Raw genomic sequence first — 24,113 nt, forward strand, 5'->3', positions numbered from 1 at the left:
CATCCTTGATAAGGCTGGAAAAAAAGGATGATCATGCTGAATCTAAAGTAGCCTTATAACTGTTTATGCTGCTTCCAAGCCTGCAAGTGAACAGTTAAGCCAGTATCCCTCCATTTGCGTTCAAGTTTGTGTTCTGCTGTTTTCATAGAACGTAACTGATCATTATACCAGGGGGAGCAGTGAGTATATGAGACCATGAGTGTTTTCTCTGGTGCTAAACTGTCAAGAATGTTATGCATAGTAGTATTGTAAGAGTTTGCGATGTCTTCCAATACGTCAGGTTGATCAGTAAGCAGGGGAGTAATTAAAACAGCCTCAGTAAAGGCAGCTTGAGTGATTGATTTAATATTATGATACTTGACTGTATGCTTAGGATTAATCAAAGGTATTGGTAGCTCAAGTTCAAATAGTATAGCCATATTGGCAGAAATAGCCAAATCAACAGCCTGCAGATTATCAACTAGCAGGCCAGAGGTAATGATCAGATCTAAGATATGACCCCGATTATGGGTTGGGACATTTACATGCTGAGTTAACCCAAAAAGATCCAAGACAGACAATAACTCACTGACAAAAGAACAGTTCTGTGAATCAACATGGATGTTGAAATCACCTAATATCAAAAGCCGGTTGTACTTTGAACACAGAAATGATAGTAAATCAGACAGCTCATTCATAAATAATGAGTTATGTTTTGAAGGGCGATAGATGGCCACAGTAATGTAGCAATTAACTGAAAAGCCAAATACTCAAATGAATTAAAAGCTGGGAAGGATATGGAATTAACAGTAATACCCAATCGATGGACAATGGCCAGTCCACCACCACAACCCGACAACGAGCCTTGTCTAAAAAGCCGTAGCCAGATATATTCCTGGATGGGACAAACAACATGACAATGAACGTGCTGCATATATAGCCTTTATTAAAGAATGCAAGATGCCCTTGGGTAACCGAGTTTTGGGACTGTTTCTAATCGATTTCCACATCTGTATAAATTGGCAAAGCGTTGCCTTACACTTCCAACCAATTCAGTAGACATGCAGTCTCAGTGTATGGGCAACACAGAGACAAAGAATGTGGTAGCAACTGCTGGGAGATGTTGCATGCTTGCCTTTAAAAAATGACAACACTCCACTTTAGTAAGGAAGCAAGTACCACTATTTTGGGGCTTTTATGGTTTTATCTACTTGGGTTTATTTAATGTTTAAACAGGTCAGCGAAATGTCCATGAAATCCTCATTTTATTCCATAAACTACACAGGAAAAATATGTAAGTTCTCAGCAATTTAAGTAGCTATCATGACAGCTCATCCACTAAAATGAGTCACCTGAATAAAAAGAGTATTGGTTTACAAGTATGAGTATCGGGTTCTTTACACACCCCTGCTATCTATACCACTTTGTTCCGAACATTTTCTATTGAAAAAATTTGAATCCGTTTCTTCTGGATATGCTTTCTGCGATAGAGATCTTGAAAGGATGTATAGCTTTCAGTGATTGTTCCAGACTCTAATCCATTTCATATTTAGCAGATTACACATCCAAGCACATTCTAAGCCTTGGAGAAATGAATAGTTGCTTTCTGAGCATGCTAAACAGAGCCACTAGCCATGGCAACACATCACAACATGACCACTTTAGTAAAGACATAAGAACATGTTCAGAGCCAATATTCTTATGCAATAATTGTAAATGGAAGCAAGTTACTCAGGCTTCACACTTTCATGTGTAAAACTCAGGAAACACTTAGCTCTAGCATGTGCCTTAATATTCTTTATGAAGTGTTTCAATGTGCACCCAAACACCACCTGCAGCAATTCTGCCTTAGTTTGAAAGAATGAACTTCATGTGCAAAAAAAAAAAAAAAGTCAAGCATTCCAAAGGTATTTTTCCAAGCATAGCAACACATTTTGCTAAAGTTAACACTTTCACAGCTGCAGCAGGAACATAAACAGTGCTGTGAAAAAGTATTCGCCCCCTGTATGATTTTCTGCATTTTTGCATTTTTCACATTGAATTTGGTCATATCTTTTGTGGGTTGTAGTAGCATATAGAAGTAGTCTAAATTACACCAAAATTTGGTGCATATTTCATTGTTTGGTGTGCAAGGCAGTCAAACATGCAATCTTCAGGTGTGAAAAAGTTATTGCCCCCCTAGTTAACTCAACCCAATTAAAGGGATAATTGGGGTCAGCTGTTTGAATACTTTGGTTAACAATCAGGCCTGATTTGGGCCAGCCCTGCCCAATATAAATCTGACTAACTTTGGCCCTTACCATCAGAGTGAAGTTGTCAGCACACAGGTTCTAGAAGCACATCATGCCACAATCAAAAGAAATTCGTGAAGACCTCTGGAAAAAAAAGGTGTTGATGCCTATCAGTATGAAAAGGGAATTTTGAAGGCTCTGGGGCTCCACCAGACCACAGTCACAGCCATCTTGTCCAAATGGAGAAAGTTTGGGACAGTAATAAATCTTCCCAGGAGTGGCTGTCCTGCCAAAACTTCTCCAAGAGCAAGGCGTAAAATCGTCCAGGAATTCACAAAGAACCCTAGAACAACATCCAGGGATCTGCAGGCCTCTCTCACCTCGGCTAAGGTCTGTGTTCATGACTCCACCATCAGAAAGACACTGGGCAAAAATGGGATTCATGGCAGAATAGCAAAGGGGAAACCACTGCTCACTAAGACGAACATGAATGCTCATCTCAAGTTTGCCAAAAAGCACCTGGATGATCCTCAACCGTTCTGGAACAATGTCCTATAGACAGATGAGTCAAAAGTGGAACTTTTTGGCTAACATGGGCCCTGTTATGTCTGGCGAAAACCAAACACTGCATTCCACTGTAAGAACCTCAAACCAATGGTCAAGCATAGTGGTGGTAGTGTCATGATTTGGGGATGCTTTGCTGCATCAGGACCTGGACGACTTGCCATCATTGAAGGAACCATGAATTCTACCCTGTATCAGAGAATTCTACAGGAGAATGTCAGGCCATCCGTCCGTGAGCTGAAGCTTAAGCTGAAGCTGATACACACAAGCAAGTCTACATCAGAATGGTTGAAGAACAAGAAATTTAAAGTTTTTGAATGGCCCCAAAGTCCAGTCTTAAACGCCATTAAGATTTTGTGGCAGGACCTGAAACAAGCAGTTTATGCTCGAAAACCCACAAATATCACTGTGTTGAAGCAGATCTGCAAGAAGGAGTGGGCCAAAATTCTTCCACGGCGCTGTGAGAGACTGATCAATAACTACAGGAAGCGTTTGGTTGCAGTTATTGCTCCTAAAGGTGGCGTAACCAGATATTGAGTCTAAGGGGGCGATTAGTTTTTCACACGGGGGCATTGGGTGTTGCATAACTTTGTGTAATAAATAAGTGAAATAAGTACAAAATGTTGTGTTACTTGTTCACTCAGGGTCACTTTTATCTAATATTAGATTTTGGTTGAAGATATGATAACATTCAATGGCAAAAACTTGCAAAAATGCAGAAAAATATTTTTTCACGGTATTGTGTGTGTGTGTGTGTGTGTATATATATATATATATATATATATATATATATATATATATATATATATAGTGAAAGATCCTCGCACTCTTATGGTGCCCCAGACTCAGGAAACAGAAATGGATTTTTATGGCACTTGCACGCACTTTGAATAAACACAAATCAAATAAACAAAACCAGAAACAAAATCTAACTCCGTTTTGGAGCTCTGACTATACACCAACAGGTTCTTGACTAACACGCAGGACAGCTAAGCTGTTTACCTGTCCCAAAACACAAACACCATACCTTACTCTTGACTGCTCGGAAACAGAGCACACCTTCTGCTTCCTACCTCTCAGCAGCCCTGAGCAGTTTAGCTGCCTCTCTTAAATACCTTGCACCTGGCTCTAATTTACAATTAACACCAGGTGCAGGGGATTACTAAACAATAAAACAATTAAGTCAAGTTGCATTTTCACATGTTTTGGCAGGGGAGGATTTTAACCCCCTCCCTGCTGTATTACAATATATATATATAAACAGTGCCTATAGAAAGTCTACTCCACATTGAACTTTTTTCACATTTTGTTTTGTCAGTGCCTCAGAGTTTCATGCATTTAAATGGGGATTCTTTTCCACTTATCTTTGCTCCATTCATTTTCCCTTCTATCCTGACAATTGCCCCTCCCTGCCCCATCATGCTTCACAGTAGGGATGGTGTTCTTTGGGTGATGCACTGTGTTGGGTTTGCGCCAAACATAACACTTCCCATTTAGGTCAAAAAATTCCATTTTAATTTCGTCAGACCACAACACTTGTCACATGGATATAGAATCTCCCAAGTGTTTTTTCGGCATACTTTAAAACGGGATTCAAGGTGGGCTTTCTTGAGTAATGGTTTCTTTCTTGCCACCCTACCATACAGGCCAGATTTACGGAGTCCTTGGGATATTGTTGTCACATACACATTTTGACCAGTCTTGGCCATAAAAGCCTGTATCTCTTGCAAAGTTGCTGAAAAAAACTGTCCCATACTCTGGGCATCAAGGCACGATGCTCTCCTTGCTCTACGCTTCTGCTTTGCTGATAATATGAAAGCACTAAGTACAATCATTCTACAGTCTAAAAAGACAGATGAGCGCTCAGAAGCAATTGACTGAAAAAATGCAAAGGAGACCTTCAAGTTTGTGCTCATGGTTGTTATCCAGTCCAAAGTACTAGAGACTGTAAACATCGTATCGAAACTGCTTCAGTCTAAAGACATGGACCTATTTCTAGCAGATAAATATTAAATAGTGCAACCAAGACCTTTACAAGCTTTAGGAAGCAGTTTGGAGAAACTAAAGCTGCGGCATCTTCACTTGCAAGTATTTGGGAAACTGAACAAAAAGCTTACCGAAAAATGATTATGACGTACAAAAAAAAAGCAACATTTTGATGAACTCTGTGAAGACTAAAGATTATCTAACCCTGAGGAACATTTTAAGGTAGCTGTGTCTTCACCAACATTGACATTATTGTTACTCAGTTGAAAACCTATTTCTGTGGAATGAACACTATAGTGCAGTGGTTTCATTTTATATGTCCTTCTGAACTTCTTAGTGCTAATGACGATGCACTGTTTAAATGATCTGTCTCTGGTAGCTCAGTATGAAGGGGATTTATCTCCAGACTTTCCTACACAGCTATTGTCATTCAGAACTGCATGGAAAGAAAAATACAGCAGATTGCTGGTGGTACAATTAAAGATCTAACTGAGCTTTTATTTTTTAAACATAATGCTATATTGCCTAGTGTTCTAGATGTTGCAATGGCACTGAAACTCTTTTTCACTATACCAGTTACTATGACGAGTGCAGAAAGGTCCTTTTCAAAACTGAAACTGATCAAAAACTACCTTAGACATGCAATGACCCAGGAGAGACTGTCAGGACTGTCAACCTTGAGCACAGAGAGTGAACGAGCAAGGAGATTAGATGTGAAAGCTTTAATAAAGGAGTTTGTGCAAAAAAAAAATGCGAGAGGGCAATCTCGCTTTTGTAAAACAAGTGATGGTGTCTGTTTAAAAAAAAAAAGAAAGAAGGAAAAAGAAGCACTGTTCCCCAGTCTTAGAGCAGCAAGCAGGCACTGATTCTCCAGCTCTTCAGGGGTCAGACAGGACAGACAAGGGCTACTTCACTGAGAACACTTCCAAGCAAAAGGCCAGACAATGGTTTTATATATTTTGAGGGGAAAGTGTTTGATTTCATAGGGTGGGGAAGTTTTAAAGGAATTAAGATTTAAAGGAATATAATTATTTTGTTTAAGTAACTGTTGTTCATGTTGGTTAAAAGTTCAAAGCGTTTATATATGTGTGTGTGCGTGAGTGCTGCATGAGAGGAGGCTCCTCAGCTGTATGTCATCTCATACAGTATGAAAGGGTCAACTCAATACTGGCCCACATTTCAATAACATTTTAATAACACACCCTTGGATTTATAAGAGCATGTTTAAAGTGGACTCTAGCTGGCTCAACCCAAAGTAAAATTTTGTAGAATTTCTTTTAACTGACATTACTGTTCATCAAAAAAGTTTCTGATATATACACACATAGGTTGCCAACATGTTATCCAAACATGGGGATCCTTACAGAAATAACTCAATAATGCTGAACTTTCTGTAACTCCTGCTTTATAATTACATTGACACATAAACCTTTAAAGCGACAATTAACAAACCCAAAAGAAACACATTCCTTACACAGCAGAAACACAGACAGTGCAATGTCAATTTCAGATTCCGAAGCAGCAGCCTGCATTTAATGAACAAAGAAATTAAATGGAACCAAAAACACCCAGAATAATTTTTAAATATCAGAAAATGCTATCAAGTGTATGCTACTTACTTTGTAAACAGCAAAGAAATATAGATTGCAAGCCAAAATAAGAACAAATACATAGTCAATAATTTGAAATGTATGACCCAAAACAATGTGCATCATTAGTAGTTATGCTTCAATGTCGTAACCACACACCTCTAAATCTTCTGGATACTGTGAATGGAGTAAGACAAAAAGAAGAAAAATACAACAATTGTTATATACAGTATAATATTAAAACATATCTATGACATATATTTCAGTTTACAGATTTTATTTTCCTGAAAAGTCCCAGGCACATCAAATTAAACTTTCACTGATTGTCACCCATGTTACTTTGTTTCTACACACACACATAAATTATACATATATTTCTTTGATGTTTTATTTGTTTACAGTGATTTTTGGAACAACTGTTTGGTAGTCAGAACGCATTAGACTATGGAACAATTATGCTTGCTTTGAAATTAGTGCAGGATATATGAAACTCAGACATCTGCCAAATATCAACAGGCTGCAAAAACAACCACAATGCCAAAGTATGCTGAAAATCCTAATTCAAATATAAAACAAGTCTACAGAAGTTATGTAAGCTAAAGCGAGCAGATACAAATAAATGCAAATATGTATTTTATATCACAGCTAGGCCATGCAGCTAGAAGACACCAGAGAGTGCTATTTATGTCAGGAGGAGAACCTCCTATTCATACCAACAACAATGTATACAGAAAGCAAGTGCAGTTGTTGTGGTCATCACCCCTATGCTGGTCACTTAAATCCTAGTCATAGTGTTAAGAGTACTGTCCGACAGTCATTACCTGCTGGATTATTGACAACGGCGACAGTTAGCTGCCCCAAGTCTTTACAGGTAATGGCCGCTGAGAAGGATAACACTCATTATTTTTTAGTTTATATTTTGCTGTGGATCGCATTAGGCTGTCTGAAATTTAAGTTAGTAAGTACTGTGTAATCGTTTATTCGAATAAAATTACTAATTGCATAATCTATCTTGTACTGCGACAGATTTAAATGGTCTGAACAGACCCTTTGACCACGCTAAACCTGTTGCTGTAGCCCAACATGTTATTAAAAGTGCAGGATGATATTAAAACTATATTTAATTATTCAGTTGAATTCATACAAAAGACTGCAAAATAAACAGTATGTCGGTGGTCATGGTATAATTATTTATACTTAACCACTGTTATTTTGTTAGGTATTACTTGAATTTTCGCATTATGAAAGCATTATTATTAGCCAGTGGCATGTTGATATAGAGTATAATAGTGTAACTGTTTAATCATTTAGTAAATCTGATTATTAAATACATATAGAAATGCCCATCCCTATTAGCTATAGGCGCAATGGGCTAGTGGGATAATGGCTGCAACAATTAATCAGAAACCATGTCTGTAAAAGCTGACCTCAAAACATCCTAAAGCTTAACATTTCAAAAATAATGATTTGTAATGAGCGTCTCATCTATAAGGTCATAAACTAGCTGACAATACTCCAGTGAAAGACCATTAAAATTAGCAGACCATTAAACTTTGTTGCAGCCTTTATGGTATTAGAATAATGTACAACGTTTACATTTTAAACATACAGAGGCTGCTATCTATACACAAATGCCAGGGTTCCTCCTAGACCCCAATATCTATAATGGATTTTAAGGTTTTGATTCAAATGTTATTACAGTGCTAAGATGTATTTGCCTAGGCAAGATAAGGAGTCCCTGATGCTTCTGGTGCTCAAACAACAATGATTAAATATACTTGACTGCTGTTACAGGAAAAAAAAAAAAACATACCCCAAACTGGGAAGCAACTTAACATGTGCACTGGATATCCAACTGAAGAGAAGTCACATGCTCTTAGGAAGGGAGGTTTAAGGGTCCACAGGGAGCAAAGCTGCAATGTCATTTATGATGTGTCAAATTCACACTGACATTCTGCCTATAAATGACCTGATATAATCTCAGTGATTTAGGCTTTTGACTTAGTCAAGCTAGCATGGCTGAACTTCAAACTAACACAAAATCTAAAAACAAAATTACCATCAATCTGTCTGTGTTTATATTATACTATTACAATCAATAAGAAAAAAGCACTAGACAACAGAATGCACAGGCTATGATAAAGTGTTTTTTTTTTCAAAATAGGCTTCCAGTTGGAGAAAAGGCACTGTTAAACTGAAGCAGAGACATTTTCAGAGCGATGACATTTTTACTTGAAAATATTTAAAAAAAACTGATAAATGCCAACCAAGGTATTTTAAATGTTGCATAATTTTGAGGGAAAAAAGGAATGGAAATTGAGGCTGCATGTACATACCCTATACTGCATATAAGTACACAAACTACTGTCTTTTCAACACCAGAGCTTTTTATCTTTCTAGTGCTAGTGTGCTGTTCTGCTTGTGTTCAGTTTGAAATGGTTATGAGTTAACCAATTTAACCTGACCACATTTTGCACATGGGTCAGGCTTCCCACTGGAACAGCACATTTTCACATGCATGGTTAGCCTGCCCAATTTTTTTTTTTTTTTTTTTTTTTAACGTTTGCCATGTTTTACTAGGCATACTTCTTCATGAAGCATCACACATACAGCAGATATAATGCAAATCTATGCTGCTGTTTCTGTTTGCTTCTTTGTTATTTAATTAATGTAAAACTGCATTGCAAAGAGAAAATGTATTTTATTTAATGGAGGTTAATAACAACTAGCATGTCAATGCCATTGTGAATAAAAATGACATTCTGTTCTATTAACTAAAGGGGTTAAACCATTAATTAATCAAAATTCTGATGGTGACAGATTCTTGCTTGCAGCTCCGCTTTGCTAGCTTTCAAAGACCAATGCTTAACTTTGATATTATAATGAATACTCCTTAATTAAGGACATCAAGTACTCTGATTCTAATCTCTGTATTATTGCTCTGGGGGATTTAATGATGGCAGCATTATGCTTATTCGGGCTGGTTTGTGTTGGAAAACTATACGTTTCCTTGCTTAAATGTACAACTCATATATTATTCCTTTCTGCTAAATTGTTTTGACAGGAACATATTTGTGAAATATCAAGACCATTAGTCCTAATCATATAGGTAATGTCTTTCTGGCACAGTGTTTTGCAATGTTAAAATATACTTATTGCATATTTACAAATTGTTTGACTCTCAATAACTCATTTCTGGACCCTAACCCCTCTGGGCACCAACTCCTTGCACTTAAATCATAGTTGGAGATTCATTACCAGAGCCTGAAATTGGAGACATAGGCTTTTTTTTTTTTTTTTCCAAACAGATTAGTGTCCACTTCAACCTGTCAGTGTGTGTATGAAACATTAATTGTACCCTTTGCAATACAGTTGGAAAGCCTTGACTGCCAGCTTAGTCCACCCACGTCTCAATTGATCCGCTGTAGCAGTGCCATTAGGAGGGTAATCTCTGGCACAGAATTTAGTTAGGAGGTATGTTATTAATCAGCTTACTATTTTTTTTTTAGAATGTTCCCTGCCTGTTCTGAAATGATTTCCTTACATAGCAACACAGTAGCAGTTATATAATTGTTATATAATCAAACAACATTTGTACCTCTACCCTAATGACATACAGTCAGTTATTATTGGATCACACAGACAGGAAAACAAATGACCATATGTAGAAAAGTGTCCCAGCCAAAATATAACTCTATGCCTAGTTTAGCCTTACCAATAATGCTATGCTGCTTCATTACAGGTCTTATGAGAAACCTCACCTTCAGCACTCACTACTGTGCTCATCTGAGATGAATTATCAGGGATTCATATCATTGTATCTCATCTGTCAATTAATTAATGAAGAACTTTCTAAAAAGGGCTCAGTCTACTTCCTGCCATTGTATGTCTTTGCAGGAAATCAATTTGTGTCCTTTTAGCTGCCAATAATGTCTGACACATGCCTTTATTCAAACTGCCTATGACACACCATTATTGCTCCAGGGTGCAGTGCCTAAATTGCTCTTAGATAAAAAAAAAAGAAAGAAAAGAAAAGAAGGTCTTGCTGTCTTGTGTGTGTGTGTGTGTGTGTGTGTGTGTGTGCAGCAGAAGATGTAAATAGCTTGAATAGCTTTATCTCCACATGGTTTAGTTCTCTCTGGTAGAAAACGATTTATATTCAAGAGCACCGTAAAGAAAGCCCCCTTGCCTTCTTGTAAAAGTTTATGTTATTCACTAATTATTCTGCACTTTTTAAGGATCAATGTCTGACACAGTGGTCATTACCTTCTATATAATTGACTGTGTCTGGTGTTTGGTGTCCTGAAGGTCAGTTATTTACAGGCAATTACTGCTGTTAAGGATATAATGCCATTATAAAACCAAAACATGCATGAATACATTAGTATGTGTTTTTAAGATAGATTTTGGATTGGACAGCTTTAGCTGTTTAAAATGTATGTTGCCATTCAAAGTGAGTTACAAGGTTCTAAAGGGGGCATAATGACTGCTCTGCTTAAAACCAGATTGGCGGTCCAGGAAATGTATATTACTGTAGTGTGCACGGGGGAAGGCAGCAGCAGGGCTGGCAGGTGACATAATCACACACAAAGACATGAGCCTGATGTATGCTACATGCAAAGGCGCTGGCTCTTTTGTACAGCGGTATTGGCGCTATGCTTTAGTGCGAGAGGTCCTGGGTTCGCGCCTGCCCTCCACCTGTGTGTGGATTGCCTTGCCCTGTGTGATGCACACGCTCATCGGACTGTAGCCTGGTGAGTAAGTCCGGGGCGGGCTTGAGGCTGGCAGGGGAGAGTATAGTGTGCATGGGGGAAGGCAGCAACAGGGCTAGTCGGTAACATAATCACATACAAACACATGAGCCATTCCAAAGGAGGCGGCTCTTTGGTACAGCGGTATCGGCGCTATCCTTTAGTGCGAGAGGTCCGGGTTTGCACTCGCCCTCCACCTGTGTGTGAATTGTCTCACCCTGTCTGATGTGTCTGCCTGCGTTAATCTAGTTCGGTACAATATGTATAATATGTATAATGTTGCATATGATACACTGCTACTAAAACATGTTTATATGTAAGTAATTTATCGAAATGCAATCAAAATGTATTTGCTTATTTATTTATTTTATAGATTTTCAGCTGTTTTAAAAACAATTCCATATTTAAATATCTTGCCAAACTAGATAGAGTACACCCTCACTACAACACCCTTCATTATAATGAAGTTTCAGCTATAACGAACCTGGCCCCTGGACCCCAAATAATAAATAAATAAAAATAAAGATAATACAAAGACATACTGTCAACGTCCCAGTCTGAACGCATGGGATGTCAACTCCGCAGTGAAGTCAACTCTTTTGTCTTAATAAAAAGCATGTGTTGTGTAACTGTTTCCAAAGCGAAAATTATTTTTTGTTGCAACTAAGCTGGAAACGATATTGATTGTTTGGAAAATGGAGTAATGCAGGCATGTCTCTGCCTTGACTATAGGTTGTCAAAAATCACTCTGTTTTTTGGCTTGTTCAGCAACCATGCGGTAAAGCAAAATAGATTAAAAAAAAAAAAAAAACTTGAGGATCTGATGAACTTTTCATGTCAAACTTTTCCTGTCGGGTTGATTTAGAATAAAAGCTCAGTTTGGGATTCTTGCATGTTGGATTATGATTTGCTGCACTTTGAAATGATTCATGTCAGATTGATTTTGCATAACAGTTCAGCTTCAATTCTGGATTTTTGCTTTTTTCACTGCATTTTAATTCTTTAACAAATAGGATAGAGCAAAGGCAGAATACTGCATACATGAGACGAACAAGTACATGTAATTCTACTTTTATTCACAATAGGGATGGGTCGGTATACAGGTTTTTCGGTTTACTGCGGTTTAGGTACATTACGGTATTAATACAGTTTATTTTATTCTAAACCGCAATTATCGGAATTCATTTATACACCGGTTAACGCATTTTTTCAACTGCAAACACGCTTCTTCTAAATCAAGCGATGGTACCTGCAGCCTTAGCAAAGTGTCTGAGGAAGATCTTTTTGTGAACTGATACTGTATTTTGATAATGGTTTTGAAGGAAACGGTCAACGGCACAGAATACATGTTTCAATTGCTGCATTCTGTTACCCAGAGCTTGTTGCGCCGGTACTCTTGGTGGCTGTGTTTCTGACCTCACACGCAGCTTTTAAAGAAACTCCTTCTCCAAACCAGCGTAGCACACATTTTCAACGTGCTATAATATAGCCTATATTTGTCTGGATTATCATCAGTCAGTTTAATGTAATAGATAAACATTAACTTTATTGTAAAATTATATATCACTTATCACGGATTTAGTATATATATATATATATATATATATATATATATATATATATATATATATATATATATATATATATATATATTTATTTATATTATTTAATATATGCGGTGGGAGAATTACATCTACATTTTATACTTACACACTTACTTTCATTTTAGGGGGGGCTTGTAATTTAAATAAGTTGTTATGATTGGTCTCATCTTAATCTTCCAAGTTGTTTCTATCTGCGAATATTGAGTTATGCTTCTGTGATTGGCTCACAATAACTGTAGGTTACAAGGCATATATTATGCTTACTGGATCTGCGTAGGTCAGAACATTGCTCGGTTTCCTAACACCTGCATGTGTTGAGATTGTTCTCGGGTTTGCAAACTATTAAACTTGTTTAGTCAAATTTGCTTGTCCTACTGAGTCTCTGTCTTACAGGAGTTTAAAGTATAAACTTCTACCACATATACAGTAGACAAGGCTGTTCACGGCTTCATTGTATAATGATAAAATGTCGTTCGCCTCCGCTAACAAGGTGGCAGCAGTAGTTTTAGTGGTTATTTGCATTACGATTAGCAGGTCACTCGTGATCTTTGCATCGTCCCTTTGGTTCACAGCTGCAGCCAGCCTACCACAGTAACATTTCAAAGCTGTGTTGGGCTATGCAGAATCTGCAGATTTCTATGGGTGTTGAGTGACGTCCACAGCGCACCTCCAAGATTCTGCGCAGCACTGTGCAGAACTGCGGAAATCTGAACTATAAGAACAAGACCAATGTCTCAAACAAAACAGACCTGTGACTGCAGCAGGATAGCCTACTCATTATCAATGTAGTTTTGTTTAAACTAGTTGTAACATTATTCCAATTTTCTTAGGTAAGTGAAGACATCTTTTTTTTTTTTTTTTTTTTTTTTTACAAACTCCACATGTGTAATACTCATTATTAGTTGTGCACACGTTACGTCATAAAATCCAATAACACGTTTTAGTATTAAAATACTTTTTTTTGCTATACATATTTTATTTATCCGGTTGAAAAAAATAAACGACTCATCTCTGCTCTTAAATAATAACCTGTGGTGGGTACATGTGCCCTAATGAATCTTAAGAACATAAGAACGTAAGAAAGTTTACAAACGAGAGGAGGCCCATCTTGCTCGTTTGGTTGTTAGTAGCTTATTGATCCCAGAATCTCATCAAGCAGCTTCTTAAAGGATCCCAGAGTGTCAGCTTCAACAACATTACTGGGGAGTTGGTTCTAAACCTTCACGATTCTCTGTGTAAAAAAGTGCCTCCTATTTTCTGTTCTGAAAAGTCCCATGGGTCGACATTGTCAATACCTTTTAGAATTTTGAATGTTTGAATTAGGTCGCCGCGTAGTCTTCTTTGTTCAAGACTGAATAGATTTAATTATTTTAGCCTGTCTGCATATGACATGCCTTTTAAACCCGGAATAATTCTGGTCGCTCTTCTTTGCACTCTTTCTAGAGCAGCAATATCCTTTTTGTAGCGAGGTGACCAGAACTGAACATAATATTCAAGATGAGGTCTTACTAATGCATTATACAGTTTTAGCATTACTTCCCTTGATTTAAATTCAATACTTTTCACAATATATCCGTGCATCTTGTTGGCCTTTTTATAGCTTCCCCACATTGTCTAGATGAAGACATTTCTGACTCAACAAAAACTCCTAGGTCTTTTTCATAGATTCCTTCTCCAATTTCAGTATCTCCCATATGATACGGATAATGTACATTTTTATTTCCTGCGTGCAGTACTTTACAATTGTCCCTTTTAAATGTAATTTGCCATGTGTCTCCCCAGTTCTGAATCTTGTCTAGATCATTTTGAATGACCTTTGCTGCTGCAACAGTGTTTGCCACTCCTACTATTTTTGTGTCGTCTGCAAATTTAAAAAGTTTGCTTACTATACCAGAATCTAAATCATTAATGTAGATTAGGAATAGCAGAGGACCTAATACTGATCCCTGTGGTACTCCCGTGGTTACCACACTCCATTTTGAGGTTTCTCCTCTAATCAGTACTTTCTGTTTTCTACATGTTAACCACTCCCTAATCCATGTACATGTGTTTCCTTGAATCCCTACTGCGTTCAGTTTGAGAATTAATCTTTTATGCAGGACTTTGTCAAAAGCTTTCTGGAAATCTAAATAAACCATGTCATATGCTTTGCAATTATCCATTATCGATGTTGCATCCTCAAAAAAATCAAGCAAGTTAGTTAGACACGATCTCCCTTTCCTAAAACCATGTTGACTGTCTCCCAGGATACTGTTACCATATAGGTACTTTTCCATTTTGTATCTTATTATAGATAAGATTTCCATAAGTTTGCATATACTAGAAGTAAGGCTTATTGATCTGTAGTTACCTGGGTCAGTTTTGTTTCCCTTTTTGTGGATCGGTATTACGTTTGCAATTTTCCAGTCTGTCGGTACAACCCCTGTGTTAAGAGACTGTTGCATGATCTTGGTTAGCGGTTTGTAAATAACTTCTTTCATTTCTTTGAGTACTATTGGAAGGATCTCATCCGGCCCAGGGGACTTGTTTATTTTAAGAGCTCCTAGCCCCTTTAACACTTCTGCCTTGGTTATGCTAAATTTATTTAAAACTGGATAGGAACAGGTCGACATGTGGGGCATGTTGTCCGTATTCTCCTTTGTAAAAACTTGTGAAAAGTAATCATTTAATATATTTGCTATTTTCTATTGCAATATTTTTTTCTTTGTCTACGATTTTGCCATTTGTATCTCTTAGACATTTAACCTCCTCTTTGAATGTTCTCTTGCTGTTGTAATATTGGAAAAAACATTTTGGAATTGGTTTTAGCCCCTTTAGCAATGTTCATTTCTATTTCTCTCTTGGCCTTTCTAACTTCCTTTTTGACTTGTGTTTGCAGTTCCGTGTACTCTTTCTGTGTAGTTTGTTTTTGGTCCCTTTTAAATGCTCTGTAAAGTGCCTTTTTTCACTGAATATTTTTTTAATTGATCTATTAAACCATTTTGGGAATTTAGTTATACGTTTAGATTTGTCTACTTTAGGGATAAAATTGTTTTCCGCCTCTAATATTACATTTCTGAAGAACAGCCATCCTTTTTCTGTGGATGTTTTCTCTATTTTACTCCAATCTACTTCTGTTAGTCTTTGTTTCATAGTTTGCTTTTCTAAAATTGTAAACTTTAGCTTTAGTCATTACTTTTGGGGTTTTAAAAGCATGTCAAATGAAACCATGTTGTTGTCTGTTTGCCAATGGTTCTCTGACCTCTGTTTTAGTTATTCTGTCTTCGTTATTTGAAAAGACTAAATCAAGGCATGCCTCCGCTCTAGTTGGTGCTTTGACAAATTGCGTTAGGAAGCAGTCATTTGTCATTTCCACCCTTTCAATTTCGTCCGTCGTGTTTCCCACCGGTTTTTCCCATTTTATCTTGCAATCATAAGATGCAATAGGGAACACTCAATTATCTTTTATATCCTTCTTGGTAATGCTTACCTTTTTTTTCCTATTTTTTGATAGAATTACTGGCAACAAACACTGTAAGAATGACAATAGCAACTTTGCCCTAAACATGTATTTATTTGGCAATCCTTTTAAGCTGCATTAAGGACATCAGTGCCATAGGTAAAAAGTAAACTCTGGCTATATTTAACAGTCATATGTACATGCTACAGATCTGATTAATGTGTGATGATTTATTAGTTTTGCTGCTAATGCTTTGGGAGGTTCTAAGTGGCTAATTCTCAATAGTACTGTAGGTGCAAACCACATTAAAACAGACTCACATTAGTTCTTTATTTGGAAAAGTTTATTGTTTTTGTTGTATAGACCACGAATGTCACACGGTTTACAACATCTGGGGTTCGAGTCTGATGAAACGAGTGCAGTCGCAGAAGTAGTGGTTAAAATCAAATGCATATGCCCCATAGGGCATGGCTTCTCCAAAAGCGCAGAAGCGCGTTTTGTGGCGCAATGACAGCCCCAGTCAATCAATGCTGAATAGGTTGGGGAATCTGCTTTCAAACCAGGGCCAGGCAACAGTCCCTTTAAGTGATAAAATGTGCTTGCGTCACCGCAAGGTCCAGTTTTGAATGTAGAAGTGGCAATCATGTCCAGTGGCAGTAACACAGAGCAAGAAAAAACAACGCAAGTCAGAACAGCAAACAGTAGCTAACTCGTCGAGAAAATACGTAAACCATGCTTCACCAAACAAGAGATTGCTATATCAATAGAAGAGGTAGAGGCATGTAGGGCAATCATTTATTAATTATAATAATTATACAATGTAGATTATTTCATGGCACTGAATTACTACATATAAAGTGTAAAATACTGACTACCCGCCCTGACCTGTCTACCAGTAGCAGCAGCTGTATAATTTTCTAGCAGGACATGAAGTACCACATCACGTTCCCTCTGAGCTTGTAATGTACTAGAGTTTCAATATAGCCAAGGCTTTATTACTCATGGAATATGTCCTGGAGCCCAAAGAATAAAAGTACAGCTAAAATATTATTATTTATTTATTTATTGCATGCATGTTTATTTATTGAGTGCATGTGTGTACGTTTCAGTATTTAAGATACTGTTAGGTCCTAACATTTTAACAAAATAAAATAAAAAGTTTTAATAATTAAAAATAAGTTAGTTGTTATCTGCAGTATTGGTTATCCTGATTGTGCTGTTTGTTCAGTTACTTGTTTACAGCGTGTTCATAAAGTCAACCTTCTGGCTTTAGAAGAGATGCGACGTGCCTGTGTTGTTACTGTGATATGCTTAAGTAAAGTTGCTGAAACTAATCACTAATCAGGGTGCAGTGGTTTGATTTCAACTCAAAACAGAGTAGCTGCTAAGTACTGTGGTTACTATTGCCACTGACAGCACTTTCTTGAGTATTTATTATTTTTTTAAATCTTTACTTGCTGTACTAAATTTAAATAAATATATAGGACAGTGATGAAGCAGAATATTTACATTGACAGACAACATTTAGAGGGCATGTGCACTACAAGAATGGAGACTTTCTTTCAACAAGCATGCAAAAGGTAAAATAAACGAATACGGTAATTACGTACTTTTGGCGGATTGATTTGGAACAGTGATGAAACATAGTTTGAAAGATAACATTCGAGGTCCTTCATCAGAGATTTAAGTCCTCTTATTGACCAATCAGGTTAAAGGGAATCTCCAATCCATTTTCGAATTCGTTATGGAATGTTTGAAACTAGTTCAGCTCATACATTGTCAGGCATTAAAACTGATATCTTGTTTCAGGTCTGCCAATAGTAGTGACTTATTTCAATCACGGAAACAAAGCATTGTGTTAAGTTTAGACAGCAGTTACCTCATTTAAAGTTGCACATGATACATGCTCACACACAGCACTAGAAACAACCAGGGAAAGAAAGGACAGACATAAACATACAGAAGTGGCGCCTCTATGCTGATCTTCATATACTGTACGTAAATATTTTCACTTGTAATAACTGCCATGAAAATAAATGTACTACTCCACTGTATCAGCAAAAAAGATTTTTTTATTACATATTTGTTTATTATTAATATATGCGTAATATTGCTAGTTTCTTAAGCTTTGTCGTTTTTAATCTTTGGTTCATTTTTTCTTATACTTTCCTTACTTTGATTTCCTCGATCTATGTCAGTCCAAGCGCACGCAGTTGCCACTTAGGACTACTTTGGTTTTTATAGTGTGTTCCTGATTGCACCACTAAATAAACCTGGTTTGTCTATTTGGGACCGCATTGCACTGCGAGAATCAGAAGCAGAATCGCTTTGGCGAATATGTTAATGATACCAAACCTCGAAATCTATGCTGACATGTGGCGATGGGACAGGCGCTATATAGAGGCGCAGGTCATGTCTTCAGAATACTGTTTCAGCACAGTGGGTTGGGTTTTTTTTTTTTGTTTTTATGTCTCCACTTCATTTTTGCTCCACAGAACCAGGGGCAAGCGCTGTTTGTATTGATCAGAATACAGCCCCTGGAGTCTAAGTCACATGTCTGCCCTAACTCTGCCAGAAAAGAAAAAACAGAGATAATGTGGCACATCATAGAATTTTAATGGAAATTATAAAATAATGCCTTTTTAATTTGATCCGAAGCACAAGCACTGTGTCCCAGCCCCCAGTACTATACCCTTCTGACCATTCCATTCCATAGACTCTGAAACACTTTCACAACATACCAGAGTGTTTAATTTAACTGATTATCCCAACTAAAGTGAACAGAAACAAGCCTGTACGTTTTTTAATTCACAGTACAACTGGACACCTGGATTACAGTTAAAACAAGACTTTTATAAAGCACCTGCAGAGATTGATATTAAAACATACTTCTGTGCACTAGTCCATACATTTACAAGAAATACAAAATCTAATTTATCTGTGAGACAGAAACATATACTGTTAGCTGTAATAGTTCCACTTTTAAAAGGTATGCATTCCAGTCCTATCAGAAGTTGGAACATTCTGTTATTCCATTTTCTTTTTTCATTCTTTACAGTTTAAAACAACTAATGTATTCCACATCTCTGACAACACAGAAAGGAGTGCCCTTTCAGGTGTAAAAAGAAGAGACAAGATTGTGATTTTTTTTTTCTTCCTGGAGTGAAAGTTCACAGCGAGCTTTCTTCTTTGAAATGTTGTCTTTGGGTTATATTTTTTAGATATGCTTCAGATATAATTATTTCATTAAGTAGCTCTAATGGCTAGAACTGGCAATCTTGATCTCATGAGGATGCGTTACATAACTTTTACACTGCTTTTCAAGGCATACCTATCCAGCCACATATTGTTTTGTTCAGAAAATAGTATTCTATCAGTATGATGAATTTGTTTTTGTTGTTATTTAATATTTGTGAGCTTACCTCAAGCACACTTAAATCTTAATTATTTGTTGTCATGAAGATGCCTTCACCATCTGTTCCCATCTTACAGGTTTGAAGGTTGCAGCCTACTGTTCTGCTCTCTCACTGTCTCTGTAAGCCTTTCACTCTTATTGTAAATGACTTTCAGACCTCTCTAGTATCAATCTCCTTCCAAATGAATCTGCACACAGGACAATGGGGAGGTGAGGGTGGTCTTGATTTCAGGCTTCATACATTACCACTGTTTGGCTATTAAAAAATTCAAGCCTTTCAGTACACTTTTCATATACACACTGACCCAGAGGTGCTTGTTCAGGTTGTTATTGGTACACCTGGGTTGATAATAACAGTAATGACATTTCTGCTTACAATTAGGTATTTCTAATCACCCAGATATTGGCTGTGAAATCTTTAAAGCAATGTGATGAAGGGCATGTGACCTGACAGTATGTAGGCTGACCCTGTGGGGCTCGAATGACCAATAGTAACTAAAGGTATTAACCCAACCTACCTGTATGTATGCAAGGATCTAGAAACATTTTTGGGGCATCACATTATGTGTATTTGACTCATACTGGTAATAATAAGAAAGCTAGTATCCCCCTGGCCTTGCATATATGTCTTTCTTGACCCAAGCTCATCAGAAAGTGTATTCACCAGGTTGTTCTATGGTAGCCTCTATTTTTTTAATAGTTTCAAATAAAACAGAATCATTAAACCCTGCTGTTAACTAGTTTAGTGCCTTGTTTCTCAGGCACAATATTAAATATGGAATATTCAGACTCACACTTGGAGATCTTGGTCACTTTCTTTGCTTCTCCACTTCCTGATCCAGCACAGCCATCTTCATCATCGCAGTCTCCACTGACCTGGTCCAGCAGATCCCCACTGCCAGTCTCTATCATGTCCAAACTGCCATACTTTGGAATCGATTTGCCCTGTAACAACTGAGACAGTATACTCCTTAGTGGGGGGATGATAAACGTTATAGAATGTACATTTATATATATTTTATAAAATAATATGTATATCATTTTAAAAAATAAAAAGAATTAGACATTTGCTGCAGTTCTATAAACGTATAACGCATATTAACATGCTATTAACACAGTTGAATTAACAGCCTATTCAAATGATATAAACAGCTCCATTATGCTGGTTAAAGGCATTGCTGCTGTTAGTGTTGCAGTGACAATGTTACACAATCTATTATTTTCACCTCTTAGTTGGGATTTACATCCCCAGTTGCTATTCAAGTGATCTAACTGTAATATTACTCTGCATCAGAACGGCATTTCATGGACTAAATCAGCTTCCTCTACTACCCCCAGGATCTCGAGTGGATGTCTGCAAGCTACTGGCCACTGGAGGCCAAAGGCCAGCCCTACAGGTGTCCACCTGAGCTCACTTGGCACTTGGCTGGTAGGGACCTCTGTAGTGCGATGAGGAGAAACAGGAGTCCCTTCCTTTCCAGTTAATTCATTAATTTACCTTGTATTGACAGTGCTGTAACTGATGTGTCCCTGTCACACCTGGAAGTTTGTAATGCCATGTACTAGTGCTCTGCTTGTTTTGTACCAGTGCAACAATCACTGTAATCACAGCAGTACAATGAATAGGTTATTATATTCAATGTATTCCCAATAGGCAGGATTGTTTACATAGGCTCCATGAATTTGTAACTACTAAAGATTTGTCAGAAAGATTTCACATGGCGATGAAACATTTGGACTCAGATATGGTCCATTCAGCAACATCTTAGTAATTATATTTCATTATATTTCTTTCCACTTATCTATAGATGATTAAAGTTGGTCTTCTGAATGTCTTATAGCCATATATCTTAGTGCTGGGATGAACACATGATTTTCATGTTCGGAAATTTACTCATAATTTAAATATTCGTTCGTTTTCAAAAAGTAATAAAAGCCATTATATCGCTCAGAGAGCAAACAGAGACAGCATAGCAACAGTGGTAGGGGGGCATGGCCCCTGTGTGTGTGCCTTTATTTTACAGCAAGATGTTACGAAATGTGACACGTTAAGGTAGAAAAATATCCCAGGAGTAAAGAATATGTTGTGTAGGCCTTACTTTACCCCACTGAATTAACTACAAAACAAAGGATGCCAAATAGCAGTTCAAGTTAAATGTTGTTTTGGTTATTCCCAAAATAAATAGCACACAAAGTTGACACTGCATTTGATTTATTTGTTTTACTTTTTTCATTCCTTGCTATTGACGTTTCTTCACAGTAAACAGTTTTCATAAAGCAATAACAAGAGGTTTACTTGTGCCTTTTTGTAGTTGAACAAGGAAATGAAAACAGAAATTTTACTTTAATCACTTCAAATAAAACAAATGTGGAAAAGCCGTTGTAAAATGAAGGGGAAAAAAAACCTCACTGTTTTGGTTCTCGTTTATTACATTCCACACAACAGAAAGTCGCAACAAAAAAATTATGTAAAATCTATATAAAAATTATAACAACATGTCCCACAAGTTGGTCACTGTTGATGACGCAGTGTTTTCAGACGAAGATCTGCCTTTGTTGTTTTCTGTCCCATGAGATTCTGACTCACTCTAAAGCAGTACGTTGCTTTTTTGACTGAGATGCCTTTCCCTAGAGATCACTGTGCGTTTAAGTGCATAATCTGACTTGTTTACTTTTTCCTGTCAAAACTTTTAAATAGAGGCTCGAGCTGCTGTTTTGATCCGTTTTTTCTGTTTAGTTTTTTTCTTTATATCTATAATATTATATTACTAGATATCTAGATATATATATATATATATAATCTCATATTTATATACACACAGAGCTCTTTCATTTGCCATTGTTTAAACTGTCATGCAATTTCTGGTGAGTCCATAAATAAGTGCAAGGTATTTTTTAGCGAAGACAAACATCTAATTTTTGCATCCAAACACATGTCAAAAAATATTTATTTGAATATTTAACATATCATATCTACCAGCTGATCATTTTAAAAGTCAGAGGGCAATAAGGTACTCAGGTGTAGCCAGTCCAGCTTTCAAGACGAAAACAGACGTATTTAAAGCTGATTGGCCACTGGCAGAGTGTTGGTCATTGGGCCTTGCGAAATGGATAATTAGCTATTTTTTTTTTTATTTGAACAATCTGACCAGCCAACATTCGCCCGTCACATGATAATTATAATAATATATTATATATTATCTATATAGATATATATATTAAATATAGGAGAGATAGAGAGAGAGAGAGAAGAGAGAGAGAGAGAGAGATAAATCATTTTATAAACTAAACATACCTACAGCCATGGATCGTTTTGAAAGATGAATGGTCAGTGCTGGGCAACCTACATTCAAACTAGCAAGCAACTAAATATGTATTGTTTGTAGCTCTGCAGTTTAAAATAGTACCATTTCCAATATTAATTGAGAATATTTAAAATCAAGTCATACCATGATGAAGAGCATTAAGCTGCACGCCCATATGCAAGTAAAAGCAGTTTAACTTTGTATTTAATTTAAATATGTAGTACAGCAGTATTATATATCTATAACAAAAACACTGTCAATGTGAAAAAGCAAGTTAGAAAAATGAAACAGTCGTTTAAAGTGGTGATATCAAACACAAAAGCTCAAGTTAGGATAAGCAATTAGGCCAATCTTGTCAAGTATCAAACAAATAGGCACAATTGGAAAGGCGCTGAGGCCCAACATTCACAGAATTGTTGCTTCTAACTTGGTTCTTTTTTTGATCGCTCCACTTTATTCCCTCCACTTTACATTGAAATGCTCATTCCCTTATCAGCTGGGTTATAACCAGAATAAAAATACTAAGACACATGTGCCAAGGAAAGTGCTCAGCACAGACTGAAGTGTTCTTGATTATCCTTACAAGCTCTACTACAGAGAGAAAGACAGACAGGGAATGGGAGAGGAGTCATTACAGGCGCAGACAAGTATGCTTTGGGACGACACACGGACAACATGCAGGTAAGGCAGAGACAGATGAGGGCACACATGCACAGACAGACATTTAGCCCCTACATACAAGAATATGTGAAAGAGCATGAAACATTATATTTCTAACAATGAAGATGATGAACAAGACCAATAACGACAACGAGTGCAAGGGATAACGAGAATGGAAGTTAAGTGTATTGGAAGTGACAGTTGATGTGGTAGGCATTATAGATCCAGGGCTGGGGTTTTGGAGCCTTCTTTTTGGTTGTGCATTGTCATTGTTTTTTTTTGCAGATGTGACTTTTCAGATGATAAGGGAATTGTCACAATCCCCTTGAAGTTGTACAAAAAGCATTTCAATGTAAAGTGGAGCTGTTAAAAAAGGAAGCCAAGTTAGAAGAAACAATTGTGTGGCTCTTGGGGCCCATCACCTTTCCAATGCCTATTTGCTTGATGCTTGACAAGGTTGCCCCACTTGCTTCTCCTAACTTGGACTTTTTGTTTTTGATATCACCACTTTAAATGGCTGCTGAGTTCTTCTAACTTTTTTTTTTTTTTACATTGACAATGTTTTTGTTATAGATATCACTTCTTTTTTT

At 37.0% G+C, this 24,113-nt stretch overlaps 1 long non-coding RNA gene across 1 annotated transcript in view; it reads right to left on the minus strand.

Annotated features, from left to right (window-relative positions):
- LOC121328036 overlaps nt 1-20,510 on the minus strand; it is a 119,554-nt gene extending 99,044 nt beyond the window's left edge. The window contains exon 1 of the long non-coding RNA XR_005951634.1: nt 20,353-20,510. This is a non-coding gene — a long non-coding RNA (uncharacterized LOC121328036). The remainder of the gene's footprint in view (nt 1-20,352) is intronic.
- Between the last annotated feature and the right edge of the window lie 3,603 nt (nt 20,511-24,113).

Source organism: Polyodon spathula, chromosome 15, assembly GCF_017654505.1.
Source record: "Polyodon spathula isolate WHYD16114869_AA chromosome 15, ASM1765450v1, whole genome shotgun sequence".
NCBI lineage: Eukaryota > Metazoa > Chordata > Actinopteri > Acipenseriformes > Polyodontidae > Polyodon > Polyodon spathula.